This window comes from Schistocerca nitens, chromosome 1 (genome assembly GCF_023898315.1).
Source record: "Schistocerca nitens isolate TAMUIC-IGC-003100 chromosome 1, iqSchNite1.1, whole genome shotgun sequence".
NCBI lineage: Eukaryota > Metazoa > Arthropoda > Insecta > Orthoptera > Acrididae > Schistocerca > Schistocerca nitens.
This window is the reverse complement of record NC_064614.1, coordinates 63,760,143-63,765,988: the sequence shown is the minus strand read 5'-3', so window position 1 is coordinate 63,765,988 and position 5,846 is coordinate 63,760,143. Positions and strand designations below refer to the sequence as shown.

General features: G+C 47.0%; 1 non-coding gene across 1 annotated transcript; it reads right to left on the bottom strand.

The window, feature by feature from the left end:
• Window positions 1-929: 929 nt before the first annotated feature.
• Window positions 930-1,004, bottom strand: Trnas-cga (transfer RNA serine (anticodon CGA)). Its single transcript has one exon. It is a non-coding gene; the product is annotated as a tRNA-Ser (tRNA).
• Window positions 1,005-5,846: the final 4,842 nt, after the last annotated feature.

Genomic DNA, 5,846 nt, shown 5'->3' with positions numbered 1-5,846 from the left:
AAGTATTCCACTACTTACGTAAGAATATAGAATGTTTTTATGTCTTTTCCTTACAGCGGACGACGGCAGAAGATATTTTTTACTGAATGTTTTTCAAGCAGTTCTTGTTGGTACATTAGGAGCGTCTGTCTGACTTCTGTAGTAGTGTGAGATGGAAATTGTTTCTTGCAGGAGCCAAAGGGTACTTGTTGGATCAATCCATTGCGCAACTTGACAAAATAAAACCCACACACTCACACTTGTGACAATATCAATAATCCAGAATGAGATTTTCACCCTGCAGCGGAGTGTGCGCTGATATGAAACTTCCTGGCGGATTAAAACTGTGTGCCCGACCGAGACTCGAACTCGGGACCTTTGCCTTTCGCGGGCAAGTGCTCTACCAACTGAGCTACCGAAACACGACTCACGCCCGGTACTCACAGCTTTACTTCCGCCAGTACCTCGTCTCCTACCTTCCAAACTTTACAGAAGCTCTCCTGCGAACCTTGCAGAACTAGCACTCCTGAAAGAAAGGATATGGCGGAGACATGGCTTAGCCACAGCCTGGGGGATGTTTCCAGAATGAGATTTTCACCCTGCAGCGGAGTGTGCGCTGATATGAAACTTCCTGGCAGATTAAAACTGTGTGCCCGACCGAGACTCGAACTCGGGACCTTTGCCTTTCGCGGGCAAGTGCTCTACCAACTGAGCTACCGAAGCGCGACTCACGCCCGGTACTCACAGCTTTACTTCTGCCAGTACCTCGTCTCCTACCTTCCAAACTTTACAGAAGCTCTCCTGCGAACCTTGCAGAACTAGCAGTCCTGAAAGAAAGGATATTGCGGAGACATGGCTTAGCCACAGCCTGGGGGATGTTTCCAGAATGAGATTTTCACCCTGCAGCGGAGTGTGCGCTGATATGAAACTTCCTGGCAGATTAAAACTGTGTGCCCGACCGAGACTCGAACTCGGGACCTTTGCCTTTCGCGGGCAAGTGCTCTACCAACTGAGCTATCGAAGCACGACTCACGCCCGGTACTCACAGCTTTACTTCTGCCAGTACCTCGTCTCCTACCTTCCAAACTTTACAGAAGCTCTCCTGCGAACCTTGCAGAACTAGCACTCCTGAAAGAAAGGATATTGCGGAGACATGGCTTAGCCACAGCCTGGGGGATGTTTCCAGAATGAGATTTTCACCCTGCAGCGGAGTGTGCGCTGATATGAAACTTCCTGGCAGATTAAAACTGTGTGCCCGACCGAGAATCGAACTCGGGACCTTTGCCTTTCGCGGGCAAGTGCTCTACCAACTGAGCTACCGAAGCGCGACTCACGCCCGGTACTCACAGCTTTACTTCTGCCAGTACCTCGTCTCCTACTTTCCAAACTTTACAGAAGCTCTCCTGCGAACCTTGCAGAACTAGCACTCCTGAAAGAAAGGATATTGCGGAGACGTGGCTTAGCCACAGCCTGGGGGATGTTTCCAGAATGAGATTTTCACCCTGCAGCGAAGTGTGCGCTGATATGAAACTTCCTGGCAGATTAAAACTGTGTGCCCGACCGAGACTCGAACTCGGGACCTTTGCCTTTCGCGGGCAAGTGCTCTACCAACTGAGCTACCGAAGCACGACTCACGCCCGGTACTCACAGCTTTACTTCTGCCAGTACCTCGTCTCCTACCTTCCAAACTTTACAGAAGCTCTCCTGCGAACCTTGCAGAACTAGCACTCCTGAAAGAAAGGATATTGCGGAGACATGGCTTAGCCACAGCCTGGGGGATGTTTCCAGAATGAGATTTTCACCCTGCAGCGGAGTGTGCGCTGATATGAAACTTCCTGGCAGATTAAAACTGTGTGCCCGACCGAGACTCGAACTCGGGACCTTTGCCTTTCGCGGGCAAGTGCTCTACCAACTGAGCTACCGAAGCACGACTCACGCCCGGTACTCACAGCTTTACTTCTGCCAGTACCTCGTCTCCTACCTTCCAAACTTTACAGAAGCTCTCCTGCGAACCTTGCAGAACTAGCACTCCTGAAAGAAAGGATATTGCGGAGACATGGCTTAGTCACAGCCTGGGGGATGTTTCCAGAATGAGATTTTCACCCTGCAGCGGAGTGTGCGCTGATATGAAACTTCCTGGCAGATTAAAACTGTGTGCCCGACCGAGACTCGAACTCGGGACCTTTGCCTTTCGCGGGCAAGTGCTCTACCAACTGAGCTACCGAAGCACGACTCACGCCCGGTACTCACAGCTTTACTTCTGCCAGTACCTCGTCTCCTACCTTCCAAACTTTACAGAAGCTCTCCTGCGAACCTTGCAGAACTAGCACTCCTGAAAGAAAGGATATTGCGGAGACATGGCTTAGCCACAGCCTGGGGGATGTTTCCAGAATGAGATTTTCACCCTGCAGCGGAGTGTGCGCTGATATGAAACTTCCTGGCAGATTAAAACTGTGTGCCCGACCGAGACTCGAACTCGGGACCTTTGCCTTTCGCGGGCAAGTGCTCTACCAACTGAGCTACCGAAGCACGACTCACGCCCGGTACTCACAGCTTTACTTCTGCCAGTACCTCGTCTCCTACCTTCCAAACTTTACAGAAGCTCTCCTGCGAACCTTGCAGAACTAGCACTCCTGAAAGAAAGGATATTGCGGAGACATGGCTTAGCCACAGCCTGGGGGATGTTTCCAGAATGAGATTTTCACCCTGCAGCGGAGTGTGCGCTGATATGAAACTTCCTGGCAGATTAAAACTGTGTGCCCGACCGAGACTCGAACTCGGGACCTTTGCCTTTCGCGGGCAAGTGCTCTACCAACTGAGCTACCGAAGCACGACTCACGCCCGGTACTCACAGCTTTACTTCTGCCAGTACCTCGTCTCCTACCTTCCAAACTTTACAGAAGCTCTCCTGCGAACCTTGCAGAACTAGCACTCCTGAAAGAAAGGATATTGCGGAGACATGGCTTAGCCACAGCCTGGGGGATGTTTCCAGAATGAGATTTTCACCCTGCAGCGGAGTGTGCGCTGATATGAAACTTCCTGGCAGATTAAAACTGTGTGCCCGACCGAGACTCGAACTCGGGACCTTTGCCTTTCGCGGGCAAGTGCTCTACCAACTGAGCTACCGAAGCACGACTCACGCCCGGTACTCACAGCTTTACTTCTGCCAGTACCTCGTCTCCTACCTTCCAAACTTTACAGAAGCTCTCCTGCGAACCTTGCAGAACTAGCACTCCTGAAAGAAAGGATATTGCGGAGACATGGCTTAGCCACAGCCTGGGGGATGTTTCCAGAATGAGATTTTCACCCTGCAGCGGAGTGTGCGCTGATATGAAACTTCCTGGCAGATTAAAACTGTGTGCCTTGTCGAGAACTCTTCTCTGTAAATGTGTCATGTGATATGATAAGACTATTGGTTGATACGAGCTGGAGTGTTATCGCATCGTCCTAAATGCAGCTATTATCTACATTTGCGAGAAAACTAGCTTCTAGCATTATTGGAAGTGGCTTCCTTTGGCCAAAGGGACGGGGCTCTTGTATGTTGAATGGTCAGGTGACACATCATCCAAATGTAACATTCTCCAGAAGATGGATCGCGAGGAAATGCTCACATTTCTTGGACACCAACGTCCGCCGATCTTACCCCTTTAGCTGATAAAAAACTTTCAATAGCCAAGATAGCATAAATTCGCCTTGATTCTTAACAACCGGTTTCGACAGATATAACTGCCATCTTCCGGTCTTTAAAAAATTTTTAATACAAAACTTGTTCACTGTGACATAGAACCACAAGCCTTGTCGTTTATATAGGATAAAATGCAACGCGTTATACTGAAGTTTGTCATAATTAAAGCAGATACAGTTAAAAAGTATCTTGTGCACATGGCGATATCCGTGTACGTACCGATCATAGACAGCTGTTAATTCTTACAACTCACAACATATACTACCCTTTAGGTTTTTGCCTGTGGGTATGGCTGAAAGGCGAAAAATATAAAGCAAACATAAGAATGGAATCATGAAAGAACGAAAGTCATCATCGGTCGCAATATCATCTGTCTTTTTTACTCCAAATCTACGAGGCCTGTTCAGAAAGTAAGCTCCGATTGATTGCCAAATTGAAACCACAGTGAACATCAGAAATGTTTTACTTGTAACAATTAGCTACACCTTTCAGCTACTTCTCTACGTAGTCGCCGTTCTTAGACTTTTGTCATAGCGTTGTACCAACTTTTCAATAGCCTCATCATAGAAGGCAGCCGCCAGTGCTTTCCGCCAATTCTCCACGCTGGCCTACACCTCGTTGTCTGTGTCAAAATGTTGTCTTCAAAGACAGCGGTTCATGTGACCAGAGATGAAACTCAGGGGGAGACAATTGCGGACTGTATTGTGGGTAATCTCACATTTCCATTTGAAAACGATGCAGGAGTATCTTCATTGCCCCTGCAGAATGCGGCTGAGAATTGTCTTGAAGAAGAAACAGCACGACAGTTATGTAATGTTAGCTGCATAGCTTCAGGCGAAATTTCTCACCAGGCCCTCGTACTTGGCGGCAGACACTATTTTCTAGACATCTTTACGCACTCACTGCGAGCTCCGAAATGAGAAGAGCGACGTGATGCTAACTGGGCTTATACTAGAGACACTACCCAACACTTCTGTGCAAAGCTTTATCGGATTTTCATAGTCGTTTCCATTTCGCGACCGATCGGAGCTTACTTTCTGAACGCCCCTCGTATATTTCAGATAACAGTGCACCTATCATCAGTGTGTTTTAGGTAGTCATGCAGACTCAAAGAAATTACAACATACATTCGATTACAACAGGCATGAACAAGCTTTAGTACAGCTGGTTAGTTGAACTACCGCTTGTGCATACCTAAGCTGTATTACAAAATGTGTTATAATTACGTTGAGACTACATAACAACCTGTAACGTAGTGATAATTGCTGCTCTGTTATCTGAAACCTATACTTCAATAAAAAAAGATGATATTGCGACCGATGCCGACCTTCTTTCTGTCTTGGATTACATCACGATCGTGGGGCATAATCATTCTGATCGAATCGAACACGATAAAAACCGAATTTATCGGATTATGAACAGCACTACCCCTCACAAAAGAACACCAAGACGACTTTGGAGGAGGTACCCGTGGTGTTGTCTAATTTGAAAGTACATTGAGTACTGAAGTGACAGCTATGAAATTAAACTTTTTATTTATTCATTTGCCTTTGCTTGTCATCTTCTGTGAGCATTTGGTTGGGTTATATTCTAATAGCTGTACCTGCGTAACCAATAAAATCTGGACACGTTTTATTTGAGTTGGTGTAGCCCACTAAGTCCTACAGTATTTACTGTTCTTCTTGTATAGGAGGATGTACGTGCCCACTAAAGACGGCGTTCCCTGTTTTCAACAGAAAGAACGCAAATAGGGCGATTAGACAACTGCACCAACTGAGATTTTCGTAGGTAAAGTAAGTCTACGATAATGATAGACACTCAAGGAACGAATTGAAAATTTGTGCCACACCCAGGGCTTGAACCTGGGTTCCTTTGCTTGCTAGGCAGGTGGGTTAGCCATTTTTTTGTTTTCGTTCTGTTAGATATTGTTCGTTGCATTTGTTCAGAGCGGATGACCCACAACACCCGTTCAATTACAGTATTGAGCCGTTGACTCAGTTTTTATTACAGGGGGCAGCTAACCCTCTGACCGAACACGCCGAGCTACCGTGCCGACGCTATTAGACCTCCGCAGTGGTAGAGCTAATACAGCTGCGTTATCGTAGATAAAGATGAGAATCATATGTCTCAAGAAAAATTTCGTTATAAAGTACGTCTTTTGTTCCGATCGACATAATGCTGA